The sequence below is a fragment of the Schistocerca cancellata genome, chromosome 3 (assembly GCF_023864275.1).
Source record: "Schistocerca cancellata isolate TAMUIC-IGC-003103 chromosome 3, iqSchCanc2.1, whole genome shotgun sequence".
Taxonomy (NCBI): domain Eukaryota; kingdom Metazoa; phylum Arthropoda; class Insecta; order Orthoptera; family Acrididae; genus Schistocerca; species Schistocerca cancellata.
Genome location: NC_064628.1, coordinates 64,228,846 through 64,252,574, shown reverse-complemented (window position 1 = coordinate 64,252,574; position 23,729 = coordinate 64,228,846).

Genomic DNA, 23,729 nt, shown 5'->3' with positions numbered 1-23,729 from the left:
AGTACTGATCGAGCGTTTGGGATCCCTGTCAGGTCGGATTGAGGGAGGACATAGAAGTAATTCAGAGGCGGGCTGCTAGATTTGTTGGTAGGTTTGATCATCACGCGAGTGTTACGGAAACTCTGGTGGGGAGTATCTAGAGGAAAGGAGGCGTTCTTTTCGTGAATCGCTACTGAGGAAATTTAGAGAACCAGCATTTGAGGCTGACTGCAGTACAATTTTACTGCCGCCAACTTATATTTCGCGGAAAGACCACAAAGATAAGATAAGAGAGATTAGGGCTTGTACAGAGGCATATAGGCAGTCATTTTTCCCTCGTTCTGTTTGGGAGTGGAAAAGGGAGAGAAGATGCTAGTTGTGGTACGAGGTACCCTCCGCCACGCACCGTATGGTGGATTGCGGAGTATGTATGTAGATTTAAATCGGCCGTCTGGCATTGTAATGGATAATGCCCCATAGCATTCAGTTATTATAGATAAAGCTGCAACAATGGCAACGAAAAAAAGCCGACATCGTTGTATGGTTGAAACGCCATAACGTGAAAATTCAGGACGATTTATGCAAGGCGGAGCTCGTGAAATAGTAAAGAAAAATAAGCCACAGTTTCAACAATATGTTGTGGAGAACATACATGGCCACATGGTTTTAGCCTTCCACCATACCACTGCCACTTTAACGCCATCGAAATGATTTGGGCACTGATTAAATATTACGTGGCAACAAATAACAAAAGCTTCACTGTGGCTGAAATTCAAATACAGTTAGAGGAAACAATGGCACAAATAACGCCAGAGAAGTGAAGTAACGTTGTCCGCCACACAGAAACGATTGTTGAAAATGGTTCAAATGGCTGTGAGCACTATGGGACTTAACATCTGAGGTCATCAGTCCCCTAGAACTTAGAACTACTTAAACCCAACTAACCTAAGGACATCACACACACCCATGCCCGAGGCAGGATTCGAACCTGCGACCGTAGCGATCGCGCGGTTCCACACTGCAGTGCCTAGAACCGCTCGGCCACCGCGGCCGGCAAACGATTGCTAAAGAAGTGTGGAAAAGTGAAGTGATATTGAAAATATAATTATATCCTGGGGCAATTCGAGTGGCTCGTCCACGGACCAAAACTCAGATAACGACAGTATTGTGGAAGAAAGTGATTCTCAACTAAGTGGTATTTACCCTTTGCCTTTTTGTGTTTGTGTTTCGTATTTTTGGCGTGTACTACATTTGCACAATAAATCTCATCTCATTATTAAGGAATACTCCTGTGCAGAAGTATGGCACTCTGCATGCACACTACAGTGATTCGTAAGTATTCAAGCTGTTTATGTAATGTTAATGTTGTTAGTTACCTTATTTATATGAACGATTCAAATCCATTTTAACACCCCTTACGTATCGAATACAAAAACTGAACGTGATTCTTTCTGATTACTGCAAAACACGTAATACGAACACGACGGGGGCGCGTCTGTTACGCCACAAAGATATAACGATCCTGTAAAGCGAACACAATAACGCACATTAAAAGACAGCGTGAGAAGGTAGTCCAGTAAGAAACTGCACAGCTGTTGTTAATAACGCACGCGCACGCTTCGGCAAGCCGACAAAATCGCCCCCTTCCACGTTCAACTGCACTGCGTTGCCAATTAAAAAAAAATGGCTCTGAGCACTATGCGACTTAACTTCTGAGGTCATCAGCCGCCTAGAACTTAGAACTAATTAAACCTAACTAACCTAAGAACATCACACACATCCATGCCCGAGGCAGGATTCGAACCTGCGTTGCCAATCACTTTGTTATTCTGATCTGGGTGTAGGTAGAGATATTTCTGTATCGATTAATGCACTATAAAGAGTGTCAGATATTGCTTTTATAGGAGACAGCACACAGACACCTGGGTATTCGGCCTATATAGACGTGATGTGTAACACGAGTGTCCTCCCAGATGAGTGTTGTTCTAAATGCATAATGTTTAGGTAGTTGTTGCTGAAAGAGCCGGACAGAGGGAATGTTATTATTGTGGTCTTCTGTCTGGAGACTGGTTTGATGGAGCTCTCCTCGCTGGTGTGTCCTGTACAAGCCTCTTCATCTGTTCATAATTTTTACAATGTAGCATCTACTTGAACCTACTAACTGTAGTCAGGCTTTGATTTCGGTCTATGATTTTTATCTCCCACACTTCACTTCAGCAACAGAGAGGCCTCAGAATGTTTCCTATCTTGAGATTCCTCTTTTAGTCAAGCTGTGACTTTTTTTCCTCCCCTATTCGCTTCAGATATTCTATCTACTCATCTATCCTTTCTGTCGGAAATCCTACTCTTCTCTCTTCTGCAATTTTTATCTTTCATTTTTCGATTCACTTCTGTACAACGCTGCACTCCAGACGAAATTCCGGAAAAAGACTTCCTGACATTTAAATCCATAGCTGGACTGGAAGGGCGACGTCGATTTTGATACGATGACGGCAAATGACACCCGGTGGATAGTAAATAAAGTGATAATGGTTTCAAAGTCGTCAGCCAACAAACAGCGTAGTGGCGTAGCTACCAGAGCGGCACCTGTGTCTACCATTTAGTAGGAAGTGCTCACTCCCAGAAGGCTCAGTGTGGTGCAAACGGGAGAGGCAAGCAGACAACCATGCCGCGGAGGTGCGCTCGTGCTCCCTACAGCCAAGTGGACGAATTTGAAAGGTATACTTATATGGATTTGGCGTCTGTTCTTTCGGACACGTCCAAAAGAACAGACACCATAACCATATAAGTTCAAATGGTTCAAATGGCTCTGAGCACTATGGGACTCAACATCTTAGGTCATAAGTCCCCTAGAACTTAGAACTACTTAAACCTAACTAACCTAAGGACATCACACACACCCATGCCCGAGGCAGGATTCGAACCTGCGACCGTAGCAGTCCCGCGGTTCCGGACTGCAGCGCCAGAACCGCAAGGCCACCGCGGCCGGCTAACCATATAAGTATACAGGGTGAGTCACCTAACATTACAGCTGGATATATTTCGTAAACCACATCAAATACTGACGAATCGGTTACACAGACCGAGCGTGAGGAGAGGGGCTAGTGTAATTGGTTAATACAAACCATAAAAAAATGCACGGAAGTATGTTTTTTAACACAAACCTACGTTTTTTTAAATGGAACTCCGTTAGTTTTGCTAGCACATCTGAACATACACTCCTGGAAATTGAAATAAGAACACCGTGAATTCATTGTCCCAGGAAGGGGAAACTTTATTGACACATTCCTGGGGTCAGATACATCACATGATCACACTGACAGAACCACAGGCACATAGACACAGGCAACAGAGCATGCACAATGTCGGCACTAGTACAGTGTATATCCACCTTTCGCAGCAATGCAGGCTGCTATTCTCTCATGGAGACGATCGTAGAGATGCTGGATGTAGTCCTGTGGAACGGCTTGCCATGCCATTTCCACCTGGCGCCTCAGTTGGACCAGCGTTCGTGCTGGACGTGCAGACCGCGTGAGACGACGCTTCATCCAGTCCCAAACATGCTCAATGGGGGACAGATCCGGAGATCTTGCTGGCCAGGGTAGTTGACTTACACCTTCTAGAGCACGTTGGGTGGCACGGGATACATGCGGACGTGCATTGTCCTGTTGGAACAGCAAGTTCCCTTGCCGGTCTAGGAATGGTAGAACGATGGGTTCGATGACGGTTTGGATGTACCGTGCACTATTCAGTGTCCCCTCGACGATCACCAGTGGTGTACGGCCAGTGTAGGAGATCGCTCCCCACACCATGATGCCGGGTGTTGGCCCTGTGTGCCTGGGTCGTATGCAGTCCTGATTGTGGCGCTCACCTGCACGGCGCCAAACACGCATACGACCATCATTGGCACCAAGGCAGAAGCGACTCTCATCGCTGAAGACGACACGTTTCCATTCGTCCCTCCATTCACGCCTGTCGCGACACCACTGGAGGCGGGCTGCACGATGTTGGGGCGTGAGCGGAAGACGGCCTAACGGTGTGCGGGACCGTAGCCCAGCTTCATGGAGACGGTTGCGAATGGTCCTCGCCGATACCCCAGGAGCAACAGTGTCCCTAATTTGCTGGGAAGTGGCGGTGCGGTCCCCTACGGCACTGCGTAGGATCCTACGGTCTTGGCGTGCATCCGTGCGTCGCTGCGGTCCGGTCCCAGGTCGACGGGCACGTGCACCTTCCGCCGACCACTGGCGACAACATCGATGTACTGTGGAGACCTTACGCCCCACGAGTTGAGCAATTCGGCGGTACGTCCACCCGGCCTCCCGCATGCCCACTATACGCCCTCGCTCAAAGTCCGTCAACTGCACATACGGTTCACGTCCACGCTGTCACGGCATGCTACCAGTGTTAAAGACTGCGATGGAGCTCCGTATGCCACGGCAAACTGGCTGACACTGACGGCGGCGGTGCACAAATGCTGCGCAGCTAGCGCCATTCGACGGCCAACACCGCGGTTCCTGGTGTGTCCGCTGTGCCGTGCGTGTGATCATTGCTTGTACAGCCCTCTCGCAGTGTCCGGAGCAAGTATGGTGGGTCTGACACACCGGTGTCAATGTGTTCTTTTTTCCATTTCCAGGAGTGTACTTGCCCCTCAGGACCACAACGTCAGCGGATTTCCACAGGTTAGAGTCCGGCAACAGCGGCCCTCCACACGAGAGGCCTCTGCCGGGGCCAAGTGACGTAAAACACTGTTGTTGCCAGCCTTCTACATCTACATGGATTCTCTGCAAATCACATTTAAGTGCCTGACAGAGGGTTCATCGAACCATCTTCACAATTCTCTATTATTCCATTCTTGTATAGTGCGCAGAAAGAACGAACACCTATTTCTTTCCGGACGAGCTCTGATTTCCCTTACTTTATCTTGGTGATCGTTCCTCCCTATGTAAGTCGGTGTCAACAAAATATTTTCGCATTCGGAGGAGAAAGTTGGTGATTGAAATTTTGTGAGAAGATTTCGTCGGAACGAAAAACGCCTTTCTTTTAATGATTTCCATTCCAAATCCTGTATCATTTCTGTGACACTCTCCCATATTTCGCGATAATTCAAGACGTGCTGCCTTTCTTTGAACTTTTTCGATGTACTCCGTCAGTCCTATCTGGTAAGGATCCCACACCACGCAGCAGTACTCTAAAAGAGGACGGACAAGCGTAGTGTAGGCAGTCTCCTTAGTAGGCCTGTTACATTTTCTAAGTGTCCTGACAATAAAACGCAGTCCTTGGTTTGCCTTCCCAACAACATTTTCTATGTGTTCCTTTCAATTTAAGTTGTTCGTAATTGTAATACCTAGGTATTTAGTTGAATTTACGGCTTTTAAATTAGACTGATTTATTGTGTAACTGAAGTTTAACGAATTCCTTTTAGCACCCATGTGGATTACCTCATACTTTTCGTTATTTAAGGTCAACTGCCACTTTTCGGACCATTCCGATATTTCTTCTAAATCATTTTGCAATTTGTTCTGATCTTCTGATGACTTTATTAGTCGATAAACGAAAGCGTCATTTGCAAACAACCAAAGACGGCTGCTCAGATTGTCTCCCAAATCGTTTATATAGTAGATAAGGAACAGTGAAGGGCCTATAACACTACCTTGGGGAACGTCTGAAATCACTTCTGTTTTACTCGATGACTTTCCGTCAGTTACTATGAACTGTGACCTCTCTGACAGGAAATCACAGATCCAGTCACATAACTGAGACGATATTCCATAAGCACGCAATTTTACTACGAGCCGCGCTTGTGTAGTACAGTGTCAAAAGGCCTTAACAGGAAGGGCCGTGACGTTTGGCTTTCAGGTGAACGCTGTTGCTACCAAATTTTGAGTCTGTTAATGTAAAGGCCAGAAGCATCCCTACCTAGCGAGTAGGAGAAGGGGAGGAATCTGAATGTGGTTGGCCAGATGCAGAATGGAGGTGCAGAGCCATTCGTCAGAGTGGCCGAAGCCTTTAAAGTGCCGGTGGATTTGCCGGCCGGCTACAGGAAGGGAGAAATAGTGCACCGCCACAGTTATTTAAAAACCCATGTTTTTATATTCAGTTAGAGTTTTCAGTCAGATAGTTGGGGCGCCAACTCCGTGTCACTCATCACCAGCTCCGACAAGTCTGCTTTCCTCACTTGGAGTACTGCTCTCAAAGTTCGTACTTTACATTCCTGCTACTGATTGCTATTTCTGTTAGCTCTCACCCCACAGACTCAGGCAGTGGCTCTCGTTGTGCAACCAGTTGCATCCTTTGCATTTTCTAATGTTTGGAATTAGCCGCCATTGTAGCAGTTTGTCTGTTTGCAAATAAATACTGTATCCTCGAGTCTCCTGCTGCGAGCATCCTATCGTGTCTGCTTGGCGTTGCTGCATGCAATCAACCTGCTATCACTGGAAGCTTGTCATTCTGCAATTGTTCCTAACAGCTCGGGAACTGTGGATTGATCTGCAACCCCCTGTCTTCCCTCAGTCCTGTGTTAGGACACGACAGTACTTCAGAAAGTACCGATTCCATTACAGGTATACGGACAAATACACATAAACACAAATTAAGAAACGCGTTCTAATACGTAAAAGTGTTCCAGTGGTTTCTTTTTAATGAATCTATCATGACAGCGTTATTCCAAAACTATACAGCGACAATTTACTGTAAAAGTTAAGCTGACACAAAATGAATAAAGGAGTTTAACTGATAGTGTCTAATACAGAAGTTTTTAGATAGCCTTTCTTCCCACGCACTATTCTTGAACGGAAAGAGAAAGTGAAAAATGATGGGAGTACCAGACATACCCTTCACCACACGCCTTAATGTGGTTTGCGCAGCAGAGATGTATTATCAGATGTCTTACTTGCTGAGAGGTCATTGATATTCAGACATTGAATTTTTTGAGCAAAATAACTGTACGATGTATCTCCTTTCTGATATTTGAGAGGAGTAGACGGTTATGTGAACCAGGCTTCACCTTTCTTCTTCAATCTATCCATAAAAACTCAACACAACACTACACTGCACACGCACTCATCACAGTTAACTACACGCAACAGATGCACAGATGGGAGGAAAGCAGATGCCAGCCACTTCAGCCAGGACACTGCCCACACACAACAACGAAATATCAGAAGTTCGAGGCCCACCATATTGCGACAGGGAGACAGAGACCGACTTTAGCGCTCCGAGTGGCCTGGAGGAGAACTTGGAATTCGGAAAAGTATGGCACGATAATATGTATTCTCGTTTTGTGAAATATGAGTACTAGGTGATAACATTTTCCATTTATACATTATGGGTGGATCTGGTGGTAAAGTGAATTTCTCAGTAAAACCTAATATTGCAATTTCGACAGTGTGGTTGTTATCAGGTGGAAATTATGTTCCTGACTACGACCTTCTTGTGTGTATTGCGCTCTTTGAACCTGACTGCAAATATGTTGCTCGTATTCTGCTTAATTTTTCCTGTCGTCCATAATATTGAGCGGGATAAGTGATACCACATTTGTTTTTGTTACATATGAAACAGGCGCTGTTTTTGTCGCATGGTTTTCTGTGGACTCATATCTATTTGTTACTGCTTATGAATCCATGTGTGACTCGTTCGATCTACATTCATTGTAAGTATATTGCTCGTACTCTACGTTCCGATCTGTTTATCGCACTCTCGCATTTAATGGAGGCCGCCGAAAATATCATTGGCTTCTGATAAAATGTACTGTTTGTGGTTCGTGTTACTTGCGTGTGAAAACATTTGCATAACTACTGTTGCTTTCTAGCATTTGCAAGAAAGAATGCTGTAATCACCAAGACTCCAAACCATATTCATCTACGTCTATATTCATACTTTGCAAACCACTGTGAAATGCATGGCACTCAATGATAAGAACACCACCATTCAAAACAGAATTACATATTCATGCCGTGACAAGATGTTATACAGATCAGTACCAACACTATCAAAACCTGCTAAACAGTAGGTCTCCATTAAATGATAGGAAGTACGGAAAAGGGGACTGATAACCTCAGATGTTAAGTCCCATAGCGCTCAGAGCCATTTGAACCATTTGAACCAAATACGGAAAAGGGATGGAAACAAAATAAAGTAGAAACAAAGCAATAAACTTACAACGGATTATCGAGCAGTTCACAGATTGATAAGCAATCACAAATACATGTGAGTCCACAGAACACTGTGCAACGAAATCGCTTTTGTTTTACATGAAACAAAAACAAATATGAAATCATTAATCCTACCCAATATTACGGATGCGAACAGAACGCAGTCAGAATACGAGCAACATGTTTACAATGCTGTTCAAAGAGTGCGGTGCACAGGAGAAGCCGCAGTTATAAGCGCAATGTGGTGAAACCAACTTTGGTTAACTACGAAACGAAACCAAACATGGAAGACTGAAAATCAGCCAGTAAGAAAGCGAGACGATGGCCTGACAAATTTGCAGCGCTTCGAGTGGCCTGGGAGCAAACCAGAGTCATGTTACCAGAAGTCCATGTATGAGTTTCACCCAAGGGACAGCCCACGACGGAAATGTGGGATTTTCGCGTCTGCCCCAAACGCTAATTTCCTGTTATTTGACCGCCTTATTTGATGTCCCTAATCTCTGGTGTAAAATCGATACCAATCACGTTTATCCTTCTTGGCGCTTCTATTTTCAGCTTCATGCTTTTGCTGTCTTCGACGAGTGCAACGTAGGTTGTTCCCCTGCGGGGCGTCGGTCCGGGACAGCAGCACCTACTGCTACGCCGGAGTCTGTGTAACGACCGCGAGCGAGTAATTGGGTTCGTCAGCGACCCGGCGTGGCGTGGCGCCATTATACTGAGCAGCGGCGGCGGCTCAAAAGGCCGTCGCGCTACGCCGCACTTGTTATACTGGCGCCAGCGGCAGCGGCAGTGGCAGATGCCGCATGCATATGCAGCGGCCAGCCGTGGAGTGCCTCCCGATGCTCAAGGCCTCGTCGCCTGACACCACAACACACACACACACACACACACACACTTCCACTGTTGCTGAGAGTTCGTGCTTCTGGTGCACTCGCTTGACAGGGATAGGGGTCTGAGCGGATAAGAGAAATGCTATCCGTGTCCGCATCTCATCCACAAGTCCCTTGTCAGTCATCTTTTACACTCAGGTATTAAAATTTTGCAAACAACTTTAACCCGTTTGGTACGCTAGAGCTCTGACATCTTTGCTCCTGGGTTAACCTTAAATTTGTAATAACAAATCGAAATATCGCGCCGTTATCCTGTAAGTTGGTAAGCGTGCTACAAACTGCGTGCACAATGGCCTGTAGGTGGCAGCATAGTGCAGATGCATACATACCGTCGCAGTATCAGTATAAAGATGGTCGCCCCACTTGCGACTTGCACCAGGGAGGAACAGCATTTTGTTATTCGGTTTTTGGGTAGTGAAGGTGTGAAACCTATTGAAATTCATCGACGAATGAAGGTTCAGTACGGTGATGCATGATTGTCAGAGCAGCAATTCTACGAATGGAGTAGGAAGTTCGGAAATGGTGTGACTTCAGTGGAAGATGCTCCTCGTCCAGGTCAGGCACAACGAGTTGTGACTCCACAGGACATTGCAGCAGTTGAAGCCATAGTGAAGGGAAACCGCCGAGTGACACTGAATGACATTGCAGTCTGGAACCGCGCGACCGCTACAGTCGCAGGTTCGAATCCTGCCTCGGGCATGGATGTGTGTATGTCCTTAGGTTATTTGGGTTTAAGTAGTTCTAAGTTCTAGGGGACTGATGACCTCAGATGTTAAGTCCCATAGTGCTCAGAGCCATTTGAACTAATGAAATTGCAGCATGTTTACAGATTAGTCATGGGTCAGCACACCAAATTGTGCATGATGTGCTTGTGTTTCACAAAGTGTCTGCAAGATGGGTGCCACGGCAGCTGACTCCTGAAGTGAGAGAACGACGTGTTTATGCTTGTGAAGAACTTCTTCGGCGCTTTGAACGAGAAGGTGATGGCTTCCTTGCGAGAATCGTTACTGGGGACGAAACCTGGGTTCACTTCCACCAACCGGAAACGAATAGAGCGAGCAAGGAATGGCGTCATTCCTCATCACCAAAACCAAAGAAGTTTCGAACAGAACCATCATCACGAAAGGTTATGCTGACTCTCTTTTGGGACGAAAAAGGTGATATTTTGGAACACTACATGCCTAGAGGGACCACTGTCACCAATGCATCATACACAGATTTCCTAAAAATCATCTGCGGCCTGCAATCAAATCAAAGCGAGGTGGAATGCTGTCAGCAGGTGTCCTTTTGCAACATGACAATGCAAGGCACCACACTGCCCGTGCAACAGTTGCAACAATCACACACCTGCATTTTGAGTGTCTTCTTCATCCGCCATACTCACCAGACCTTGCCCCAAGTCATTTCCATATGTTTGGACCACCCAAAGACGCAATGGGAGGTAAGAAGTTCTGTTATGATGACGAGATACACAACACAGTGCGTGAGTGATAGCGCGGACTACCAAAAGAATTTTTTTCTAAAGGAATTTATGCACATTGTAAGCGCTTGCATTGAGCATGAGGGATATTATGTTGAAAAGTGATACAGCTTTGTACCACTTCTGCACAATAAATAATAATTTGACTGACCCTCGTACTATTAATGGAGAGACTATTCATAACAATATGTTAATGCAACACAGTAAGTCATATTCATGTTGCGTTCTTAAACTTAACAATGTTCTGTCGCAGTTGTTGAAACAAATTTTGTGCAGTTTTCTGTAGAATACTTCCTCAGCATTGTGAAGTCCAAACAGGTCTTATTAAACGCTGTTGTAACTGTTAACTATGGGTCACACAGCTCGTTTACCAAATGTATGTTAATTCATTGTAACGTTAAGTTGCGTCAATGTGCTGCACTTCTCAATGTAACAAGTGATGCCTTGGGAACTTCTATATATACTCCTACGTACACTCTCTGATCGAAAGTATCCGGACACCTCTATGCGCTGCGGAACTGGTGACTAGGTGTCACGAGAGGCCTAGCCCGCCAGTATAAATGGAGGCGGAGAATGTTATGTCGTCTGTAGGGAAGCTGGAACAGGAGAATGGGTCGGTCTGGAGGTCTCAGCGACTTGGAACGTGTACTTCTCATTGGATGTCACTCGAGTAGCAAATCCATCAGCGACGTTTCATCCTTTCTAAGCTGCCCAAGACCAGGCATACAGGCCGGCCGGTGTGGCTGAGCAGTCCTAGGCGCTTCAGTCTGGAACCGCGCGACTGCTACGGTCGCAGGTTGGAATCCTGCCTCAGGCATGGATGTGTGTGATGTCCTTAGGTTAGTTAGGTTTAAGTAGTTCTAAGTTCTAGGGGACTGATGACCTCAGATGTTAAGTCCCATAGTGCTCAGAGCCATTTGAACCAGGCATACCTTACGTACTGACGGACAGCGACCGTCGAGCACCGCAGAGTGTGTTTGTAAACATCACATTGTGAGGTAACGGGCGAGTTGTGGCGCCCCGAAAATATTCTGAGTTGGCGTGGCCGAGTCTGGGGCCTCTCGGCGGGTCACGTCACAGCAGCCAACAAGTGGCGCCGAACGTTAGCTTAGCAACCGCGCGATGCCGCACAACGGCCGGTCCAGCCGCGTGGCTGGTAATTCAACGGTGACGCTGTGTTGATGCAGACGCGCCGGGAGTGCCAAAGATGGCGGACTTTGTGAAACCTTAATGGCAGACATTTCACAGTTCGTATAGAAATTAATAGTAGCCAGATGAATCATGATACCTCAAAAAGGAACATGTACATTACTATTATTTGCACGATGATTCTGATGGTGTGATCAGATTTTCAATATCTTTATTAGTTTAAAGTTTTAGTATGTGACTGTAAATTATACAATTAACACCCAGCAACGAATTTCCAAAATCTAAACGGTTCATCCGATTTCGTCGATGTACATGTCTTTAGAAAGCTAGTAGTGTAAACCTAAATTGGTATAAATTACAGGCATGTAGCTCGAATAGTACATGAGTTATTGGAGATCAAATTGGCCAATTACTATCGATCGCGTCAGGCCATAAGTACTCTACAGTTACACGAAAAAACGGTAGCAGCATGCTTATAAATATATTTATTCAGCTTGCGACCGAACCGCTGAATCTTTCCATCAGTAAATGGGGTATGTTCTCCACTGACTCGGTTGATTTAACCCCCTCCACTGACGGAATGACCCACTTCCCAATTCCGTATGTATAAAACCAATACGGACTTGTAGCTGTCACGCCTTTGCGCTTACTGCTACGTATTTTAACTGTAAATAGCTCAGTCCCAATGGTAAGAGGCAGTAGTGAATTCACGTAGTTAATATTTGAATCCAGCACAGCTGCCACAACCTCAGCTCACTTTTACTCCACTCCTACCCTCGCCATTGCACCACATTAACTAGGTGCTACGTGGACCTTGCTAAATTCACTTGCGTATACATTTTTGACCGTTACTTGCCAGTATTTACCTAATGAATAGTACACTCCTAACCGGACTATTTCCCTAAGAGCTGTGATGATTGAACGGGTTCGATCCACGGCCTACAGTGCCCTAAAGTTCACACGGTAACACTGCCTACCTGACCCACTTAACTTGGTAGTGAGCTTATGTATCCAATCACCACTGCTAGCAGCAGTGGATAATCCTATCAGCACGACGAGAGCAGCAGACTTACCGTCGAATCCTCCTGAAAATACTTATAACTACGGTCGCCAGTTCTGAAGGAGCAAAAGAATAAATCAATTTTTGGGCTCGTTTCAAAGTGAAATGGCTTGAGTTGAATTTAAACTTAATTCTGAATATTACTATTTCTGATCATTCTAGATGATTCTACAAAACAAATAGTCTCTCAGTTTCTGTGTGGTGGCTTGGTAATTACTACCAAGACAGGTTATGCAACTTCGGTTAACAAAATTCTATCCTTCAACTTATTTAATGATTTTGGATATTACTCTTTGGACCATTGATACAGAATCAGTTAAGTGACTTTACTTGAAAGGTTGCTCAGAAAAATTTAAGTAACTGTAAATAGGCGACTCATTCTGGTGTGACCATTGCTCTTTTCAACATTCTTATACGCTAAAGTATTCTACAACCAAAAGAATTGTAAATGAAAGAGGCGGTGGTGGCCTCAGTCTGATTTCACTATACTATGTTTGAGGTTACTACACTTTACAATGAACAACATGCGTCGTAATTTTACTAATTACTATATTCTGTCCTCTGCACTTGCATAAAAGAAAACTGGTATTCTCCTTTTACATGTATACAAAGTTCGACTTAACAATTGCAAGCAGTCTTGCCTTGGGTAGACGTGTCGGTGCTGGTGGTGAGATGCACGTGGCTAACGCAGCTCTTCACGCCTCATGCCCTTAATGGCGGCTGGAACTACGAGCTGTAGCACTCGTATAAGCTACTGCACGTCCGCCATAAATTCTGGGCGCAGGAACTCTTACAATCAGCCCCAGTGGCATAGAGGCGGCCTCGACAACCATTCGTCGCGTTCTACTCCACAAACGGCGACGATATTCGCCTCTTCGCTGTTGCACAATCACTTTTGCGTGAGCACAGTTACGCACGTCAGATCACGTCAACACTCCCCAGGCCATCTCCTTGTTCAGTCCCTGTGTCTCCAGCTACCCCTAGCTACGCTCGTATCACCAAGAGTGGGGGCGTTCCCCTACCACCTTTTTACCGAAATCATTTAGTATTTAAGAATATTTATATTTACTACCCTGGAGTCCATACCAGTCATAATAATTTACTACTAGCGTTTTACAACGTTAAATTATACAGTAATAACTTATAATTACCAAGAAAAAGAATACATTTGACTCTGAGAGCTTAGTGCTTTGTCTGACAGCGCTAATTCCCAGTTTCGCCAATAGATGGCATCAGGGTGCACTCCCTGGCAGTCTCACACAAGCGCGCCCGTTTCCGACGCGCGGGCTCCAAATTACTGTCAGCCCACCATCATTTCAGTTCCATTACACATGCCCCACTTCTTATTGAAGTATCTTACAGTGATAATTCAATAAGAAGTCTCTCCTATAATGAATCTGAAATGTTCGATAAGCTTTTTACCAAGGGTTTTCCCTTTCTTACTGATACACCTCGATACTTATATTACATATTTAAAATTAAACACCAATTCTTTCTCTCTTTCCTGCTAAACATTACATAAATGATTTACATATATTCTTTCCAATTTTCTTACTTCTAAACACAGTACACCTTAAACATCTTTTTTTTTTTTTTTTACAAAGTTTTAAATACACTTCTTTTATTTCAGGCAAGTAAAACACACGTTATGCGCCTATTACTTTGTAGCCCGTCCTTTTCACTTTACCTCCTCACTTTTCTACCTCTTCCACAACACTTATTTACACATCTATTAAGGCTTTCTTAGAAGCTCAGTCTTTCCCAGTCTCTTTATTCTCTACTTAAACTAGAAGTTTCATTAGAATACTGCAATATATTTTAGTGAGTATTTACCTTTCACATAGAACAAAAGAAACACAACTATTTACATATTGATTTACTTTAATATTTATTTATATATTTATTTTCAATCTGGTAGAATTCGTGGTTCATACCTTTTGAGATCCACTATGTTTCTTACTCCCAGGCGTTTGCCTATTAATGGGTACTCTAAATAATAAGCATTCACATTGGGTATGGACACTATTTTAAATGGTCCATTACATATATATTTAAATTTGCTGATCTCGTTATTAATTTCACTTGACTTTTCATGTGTTTTTACAAGAACGAGATCACCTATTTTGAATTTGGGATTCCTTACTTTTTCGTCGTGATGACGAATTCTCGCATCTGCTTGTTTTCTCATCTTGTCTTTTACTAAGTTCTTTTTACTATCATAATCTAATTCAACTCTATTTGGAAATTCTAGTAGGTCTTCTACTAGACTTTTACTCCTTGTCTTTTTCAGGATTTCTTCTGGAGTAAATCCAGTGCTCTCGTTTGTTAATGAATTCATGATTTCTTCGAATTCACTCACATACATGCCCCACTTCTTGTGGTTACTATGGCAGTACGTCCTAAATAACCGACCTATCTCACGCATATATCTTTCTGCTGGATTGCTTGATGGGTGATAAGCTGAGATATGTACCACTTCTACCTGTTTCTCAGTTATCCCATCCTTCCACATTTTTGAGCAAAACTGAACACCATTATCTGATAGTATTCTCTTTGGCTTCCCTACCTTCACAAAATAATCACACACCATTTTATCATACACAGCTCTGGCAGTAGCTTTTCTCAAGGGGTAAAGCTTTATATACTTTGAGAAAAGTTCAACTGCTACAAATATGTACACAAAACCCCCCATGGTTTTCGGTAATGGTCCAAAGATATCTACTGCTACTATTTCTAATACTTCATCAGGTTTTATTGATTGCATGGGCCCTTGATTAGTTGCATTTGTTACTTTCGCCTTTTGGCATAGATCACAAGATCTTATCCTCTGTGCTACCCTTCGTGCCATGTTGTTAAAGATAATGCATTCATCTAACTTATCGGTACACTTCCGTGCACCACAATGGCCATATGCCAAGTGAACATAATCTATCAGCACTTCAGTGTGTTGTTCCGGCCAACATACTCTCCACTTCCCTGGGTTATTTAATCTTTGAAGATACAGTACACCTTTATGTATTTTATATGAAGCCCTTATGTTAGTTGCGTCTGGATTGTCACACTTGACCTTTACCGACTTGAGTGCATCATCATCACTTTGATATCTTCGCATATTCCGACATATTTCCCTAATTTTTTCTCTTCCTTCCACTTTTTTGAAGTAATTCACCTCAAAAACATCTTCCCTATTCTTTACACTTTCTAGTGTCTCACATCCTTCCGGTAATCTCGACAAAGCATCCGGTACTGCATGTTCTTTCCCTTTAACATACTTGATCTCTATATCAAATTGTTGTAAAAACAGCGCCCATCTGGTCAACCTGTTATGTAACAATCTGCAGTCCTTCAAAAATATTAAAGCTTTGTGGTCTGTATGGACCACAGTCTTATGTCCCCATAAGAAAAGTTGAAATTTCCTAAAACCCCATACTATAGCTAAAGCCTCCTTCTCTGAAACTGTATAGTTTCTTTCGTACATGGTTCTACTCGCAAATACTATTTGTCTATGAGTTTTTTCCCCATCTATCATTACCTCCTGAAATATGGATACTCCCAATCCATAATCTGAACTATCTGTTGCCATGTGGAATGGTTCACACAGGTCAGGGTGCCATAACATTATGTTTTTAGCCAAATTGTCTTTTAGCCGGTTGAATGCTGTTTCACATTCCTCAGTCCATATATACACACTGTTCTTCTTAAGTAGGTTGTTCAGATGTGGGCTATTGAACACCTGATCATCCACATACTTACGATAAAAGGAACAAAGTTCTATAAACGACTTTAGTTGTTTTTTATTCTTGGGAGCCGGACAATTTCTTATTGCTTTGACTTTGTTGGGATCCTTTTCAATTCCCTCTGGTGTTACTATGTGACCTAAAAACTTTATTTCTTTCTTCACAAACCCGCATTTTTTCAGGTTCAGGGTCATTCCTCCTTTAATTAAAGCTTTGAACACCCTGTCGCATAACTCCATGTGCTCTTCCCATGTCCTTGTAGCAATTAACAGATCATCTACATAAACCGTGATTAGCGAACTAAGTTCACTCCCTAAAATTTTGTCTAAAGCACGAATGAACACTGAAACGGAAGTATTTAGGCCAAATGGTACCACTGTGTAATGGTAGCATTTGCCATTGAATAAAAATGCCGTGTACTTCCTAGACTCCTCACTTAATGGGATTTGCCAGTATCCTGCCGTTAGGTCTAAACTAGTCATGTACTTTACACCATTAAACTTCTGCAATAAATTATCTATGTTCTCTGGACGATCCAACTCCCTCTTCACTACTTTATTCAGAGTACGAGCATCTATCACTATTCGTACACTTCCATCCTTCTTACCTACTATCACCAATGGGTTATTATATGGGCTAGAACTCCGTTCAATGACCCCACATGAAACCATTTTATCTATTTCTTTTTGAACTGCTTCTTTCTTAGACAAGGGTACATTATATGGTGGTTTAAAGAAAGGTTCATGCTCCTCTACCTCCATGCAGTACTCATAATTTATCACTCGTCCCGGTTTGTCCGAAAATACCTCCTGATTTTCTTTCAGAATTTGCCATAGATCCTCCCTTTGGGCATCAGATAGTCCTTCCGTTTTATCCACTACATTTCGAAGGAGTGTCTCCTTATTTCCATCTTCAACTATCTGCCTCACCAGAAACCAATCGAATTTTTGACCTATTCCTGAATCATGATCATCTCTAAATTCTACCCATCTCAGCTGGTTCTCTTCCATTACTCTAGATGATTCAAATGGTATTTCTAATACCGCACTATCAACTTTACAAACTATTATCCCTTTGTCACAATCTATAATTACTTTTTGTTTTATTAACCAGTCAATGCCTAAAATGATCTCGGCACTGAGCTCTGGAACTACTAAAAATGCATTAGAAAATAGCTTGTTTTTATCTTAAATTCCATCATCACTTGATGTTTAACAGGTTTACTACATTTCCCTGTCGCCCCTATCACTTTAACACCTGTTACTGGCATCATGACTACTCCTCGTTGCTCTTTGATCATCTCAAAAAATGCGTGCGAAATAGCACTTATTTGAGCACCCGTATCCAACAATACATATAAATCGTACCCACATACATTAATGGGTAGGATTGTTTGCATCCTATTGTCCTCTTTCATACTTTCTTTATCTTCCCATAATAAATCCTTTTCCACCGCCAAGTCTTGCCATATTATTTTTCCGGTTTTTATACTGACCATTCCATCCGGAGGTTTCTTTCTCCTTTTCATCCTAATTTCTTTCACCACTTTTTTCAATAGTCCTTCGTCTAGGCTCTTTAATGCCATCGCGTTCTCATTCGAATCTGTCATGCCTGAACTCTCGGTTGCGGAATCGGAAACTTCCTCTATTTCTTTTTCTCCCTGGATGCTTTCTGATGATTCTGACGATAATTCCTCCTCCTTAGAAATATGACCTTCTTCGGGTTCAAATAATTCTCGCAAATTATAATCCATTTCAATACTTTCCCTTTGTTGGATAGTGCATTCGCCACTCTTACTTTCATTATTTTCCCCTACTAATGGAATTCCAGTCTCACTCAACTCATTTGCTTCAGTACTACAGGGATCACAACACTCTTTCTCTTGGTTAGATACACTTTCTCTAATTTCTTTAAAAGAATCTTCATCACAGTCATGTACTCTTGTTGTCACTAGGTACACATCATAATCGGTATGGCTCTCTAACACTGTCATATTCGGGTCCAAATTAATCACTTGAGTTGAAGATCTTTCTAATTGTGCTGGCTGGCTTTTGAGCTGATGTATATATTCTGCATACGAGGTAATTTCTGAATCGGCATGCGTCTCTGCACTATGCCCCTTTTTCTTATCCACCCTTTCCTCTTTAATTACTTCTCGATGCGATTCGTCGACTATTCGTACGAACCTTTTACCATAAGTCACATCACTCCTCCCTTGCCCCTGCCTCTCTGCACAGTTGCCATCCCTACCGACAAACAACGCCTTCTCTGACTCTTCCTTCATCAATTCGTCACTCTGACCTCGAATTGTACTTCTTTCATTCACGTGAGCCTTCACATCCGACCGATATTCTTTTCCTACTTCATTTCCCTTAATAATTCCTTCCTGCTCTCTCTCCTCTGTTTGTATCCCTGCATTATACTTCGCAAAGTTTCGTTTATGTAACTGCTCTTCAGGCGAACGACGCACTATCCTACTATAGTACTGCCTACTCCGATCTTCCCTATATTTGGGCCATTTCTTTCTTTCCGCGCGCGTTAGGCCCTTGACCTGCGCGGTATTTAGTTTTCCTGATTTTGATAATGCATCCTGTTTCCCTGATAGTGTCCTCTCCCTCGCTGAGAGTTACCTTCTTGACCTCTTCCTCTCATCATGTTAATTTGCGGTTCATTCCTACCACCTTTTACTATTCCATTCTGATTTCTGAAACCTCGAAACTCTCTAGTTTCACGCCACCTATCTTCATTCTCGTTTTTTTTCTAAAAAATCATCGAATGTTCGATGAGTGCCTCCTACATAACGCTTTGAATCGTCAGGTAGCTTTTTCCACAACTCCCACACTATCTCCGATTCTGATCTACGATCTTTAAGATACTCCAAACGCTTGAACCATCCTTCACAGTATTCTTTCATGAGCCCACGCCCATGTTCTGTCATTCTGGCGACAACGAATTCTCTCCACAACCTATCTCTCTGTTGTGTGCTCCAGAATTCCTCAAGGAACTTTTCTTTGAAGTCTGTAAACTTCAAATTGTCGATATCAAAATTCAATCCCCAACGTTTAGCATGACCTGCTAAAGCGTCTATTACTAAATTAATTTTTTCTTTATCCGACATGTCTGTTGGTAAGACACGTTCACAATTTTTTATAAAATCCATTGGCTGCCATCCACCTTGTTTCTTTTGAGGATCGTATTTTTCCTCCCTACTCAGTACTTCCGATTTTTGCATTACCAATGGGATACCACTACAGTTAAGAAACGTCTAATTCTGAACTTGCTGACTTAATAATTTTATCTCATTACGCAGTGTATTTTCCTGCTCCTGCACACATGCATCAAAACTCAACATGGTATTGCGCAGTGTTTCAATATCAGCTAGCGTTTCTTTAACAATCTCTTTCTTTAGAACTGGTACTATCACCTGTAATTTACTTTCAATTATCGGTTCTAATTTTTCACTAACCAAAGGTTCCACTGATTTCTCTATTCTCTGAATTTCGGTATCAAATCTTTCCTCTATTTCTGTGACTTTTCTCTGAACATTTGTTATTTCAGCCCTAATGCTATTTACTGATTTGTTTACCTCTGTGATACGTTGGCTTTGCGTATTCAAAATATCTAATTTGGCTTTTAGTTTACCAGATAGGTTTTCATCCAATTGGGATATATGACTAGCCATTTCTGCTTTCAAACTAGCATTCCCTTCTTGAATTTGCGCCATCATCCTATTTAACAAACTTGTTAATTCCATATCCTCTCCCTTGTGACTTGCATCCACAGATACATTGGGTTCACTTTTCACTACCTTTGGTTTCACTTCCCGTTCCTCCTGTCTTATGGGTGTGGATTCATCTATAAGATTTTCCAACCCTACAACAGTATCTATGGTCCCTAATTCTGGGTCTGACATTGTAATGTTTTCGTCTTGCTTGTTACTATTCGACTCCATCTTATGCTGCTGTATTTCGTGCCTAATAGAAATGTTTATTAAACCAAGTATTACTTGTTTAACTCCTCCTATTGGACTTTCTTTTGCTGCTTTGCAGGTTGTCGTCTTGAACTTACCAATTGTGGTATATTTGTCTACAACAGAATTTTAAATTTAAAATTTTCTTGAAACTACAAGTTTATATAAAACACTTTTATTGCAGCCATTATTCTACAAACTTGTTTAGTCCTGTCACGGTCGCCACATGCGACCGAACCGCTGAATCTTTCCATCAGTAAATGGGGTATGTTCTCCACTGACTCGGTTGTTTTAACCCCCTCCACTGACGGAATGACCCACTTCCCAATTCCGTATGTATAAAACCAATACGGACTTGTAGCTGTCACGCCTTTGCGCTTACTGCTACGTATTTTAACTGTAAATAGCTCAGTCCCAATGGTAAGAGGCAGTAGTGAATTCACGTAGTTAATATTTGAATCCAGCACAGCTGCCACAAGCTCAGCTCACTTTTACTCCACTCCTACCTTCGCCATTGCACCACATTAACTAGGTGCTACGTGGACCTTGCTAAATTCACTTGCGTATACATTTTTGACCGTTACTTGCCAGTATTTACCTAATGAATAGTACACTCCTAACCGGACTATTTCCCTAAGAGCTGTGATGATTGAACGGGTTCGATCCACGGCCTACAGTGCCCTACAGTTCACACGGTAACACTGCCTACCTGACCCACTTAACTTGGTAGTGAGCTTATGTATCCAATCACCACTGCTAGCAGCAGTGGATAATCCTATCAGCACGACGAGAGCAGCAGACTTACCGTCGAATCCTCCTGAAAATACTTATAACTACGGTCGCCAGTTCTGAAGGAGCAAAAGAATAAATCAATTTTTGGGCTCGTTTCAAAGTGAAATGGCTTGAGTTGAATTTAAACTTAATTCTGAATATTACTATTTCTGATCATTCTAGATGATTCTACAAAACAAATACTCTCTCAATTTCTGTGAGGTGGCTTGGTAATTACTACCAAGACAGGTTATGCAACTTCGGTTAACAAAATTCTATCCTTCAACTTATTTAATGATTTTGGATATTACTCTTTGGACCATTGATACAGAATCAGTTAAGTGACTTTACTTGAAAGGTTGCTCAGAAAAATTTAAGTAACTGTAAATAGGCGACTCATTCTGGTGTGACCATTGCTCTTTTCAACATTCTTATACGCTAAAGTATTCTACAACCAAAAGAATTGTAAATGAAAGAGGCGATGGTGGCCTCAGTCTGATTTCACTACACTATGTTTGAGGTTACTACACTTTACAATGAACAACATGCATCGTAATTTTACTCATTACTATATTCTGTCCTCTGCACTTGCATAAAAGAAAACTGGTATTCTCCTTTTACATGTATACAAAGTTCGACTTAACAATTGCAAGCAGTCTTGCCTTGGGTAGACGTGTCGGTGCTGGTGGTGAGATGCACGTGGCTAACGCAGCTCTTCACGCCTCATGCCCTTAATGGCGGCTGGAACTACGAGCTGTAGCACTCGTATAAGCTACTGCACGTCCGCCATAAATTCTGGGCGCAGGAACTCTTACAATCAGCCCCAGTGGCATAGAGGCGGCCTCGACAACCATTCGTCGCGTTCTACTCCACAAACGGCGACGATATTCGCCTCTTCGCTGTTGCACAATCACTTTTGCGTGAGCACAGTTACGCACGTCAGATCACGTCAACACTCCCCAGGCCATCTCCTTGTTCAGTCCCTGTGTCTCCAGCTACCCCTAGCTACGCTCGTATCACCAAGAGTGGGGGCGTTCCCCTACCACCTTTTTACCGAAATCATTTAGTATTTAAGAATATTTATATTTACTACCCTGGAGTCCATACCAGTCATAATAATTTACTACTAGCGTTTTACAACGTTAAATTATACAGTAATAACTTATAATTACCAAGAAAAAGAATACATTTGACTCTGAGAGCTTAGTGCTTTGTCTGACAGCGCTAATTCCCAGTTTCGCCAATAGATGGCATCAGGGTGCACTCCCTGGCAGTCTCACACAAGCGCGCCCGTTTCCGACGCGCGGGCTCCAAATCATTTCAGTTCCGTTACAAGCTGTGTCTTTGTTTATATCCGATATATACTATTCGTGAAGAAATTGGTTAAATACTGTGTTTTAGAAAGCACAAGACATTAGGCTACTGGCCGACCTTTTGTTCTATTCCTTTGATATATGTTTATTTAATTTTTTTATGTATCTAACAATGTGTGTTAGAGGGTGTTTATGGTCCAGCCGTAGGAATATTTATTTAATTTCAAGTTATTTAAATGTAACACCAGTATTTCGTATGTGTTTAAATATGTTTGTGAGTGTACGTTGGATTGAAGACATGACGCGAACGCTCTAACCCATCACAGCGCTCGTGAATGGGGGAGACTGGATGGGAAGGAGTTCGGGAGAGGACACGGGGAGTTCTGGGAGTGCGATATTTCTGGAGAGTACAGCACAGGACAGGGGAGTGAGTGCTGGATGCGGAGACGCGACGGGAACGCACAGTCGGCGGAAAGACTTGGATAGTGCAGCAGTTTGCGCGTGGTCGCGGAGGATAGAAATACACCCCTGGAAATGGAAAAAAGAACACATTGACACCGGTGTGTCAGACCCACCATACTTGCTCCGGACACTGCGAGAGGGCTGTACAAGCAATGATCACACGCACGGCACAGCGGACACACCAGGAACCGCGGTGTTGGCCGTCGAATGGCGCTAGCTGCGCAGCATTTGTGCACCGCCGCCGTCAGTGTCAGCCAGTTTGCCGTGGCATACGGAGCTCCATCGCAGTCTTTAACACTGGTAGCATGCCGTGACAGCGTGGACGTGAACCGTATGTGCAGTTGACGGACTTTGAGCGAGGGCGTATAGTGGGCATGCGGGAGGCCGGGTGGACGTACCGCCGAATTGCTCAACTCGTGGGGCGTAAGGTCTCCACAGTACATCGATGTTGTCGCCAGTGGTCGGCGGAAGGTGCACGTGCCCGTCGACCTGGGACCGGACCGCAGCGACGCACGGATGCACGCCAAGACCGTAGGATCCTACGCAGTGCCGTAGGGGACCGCACCGCCACTTCCCAGCAAATTAGGGACACTGTTGCTCCTGGGGTATCGGCGAGGACCATTCGCAACCGTCTCCATGAAGCTGGGCTATGGTCCCGCACACCGTTAGGCCGTCTTCCGCTCACGCCCCAACATCGTGCAGCCCGCCTCCAGTGGTGTCGCGACAGGCGTGAATGGAGGGACGAATGGAGACGTGTCGTCTTCAGCG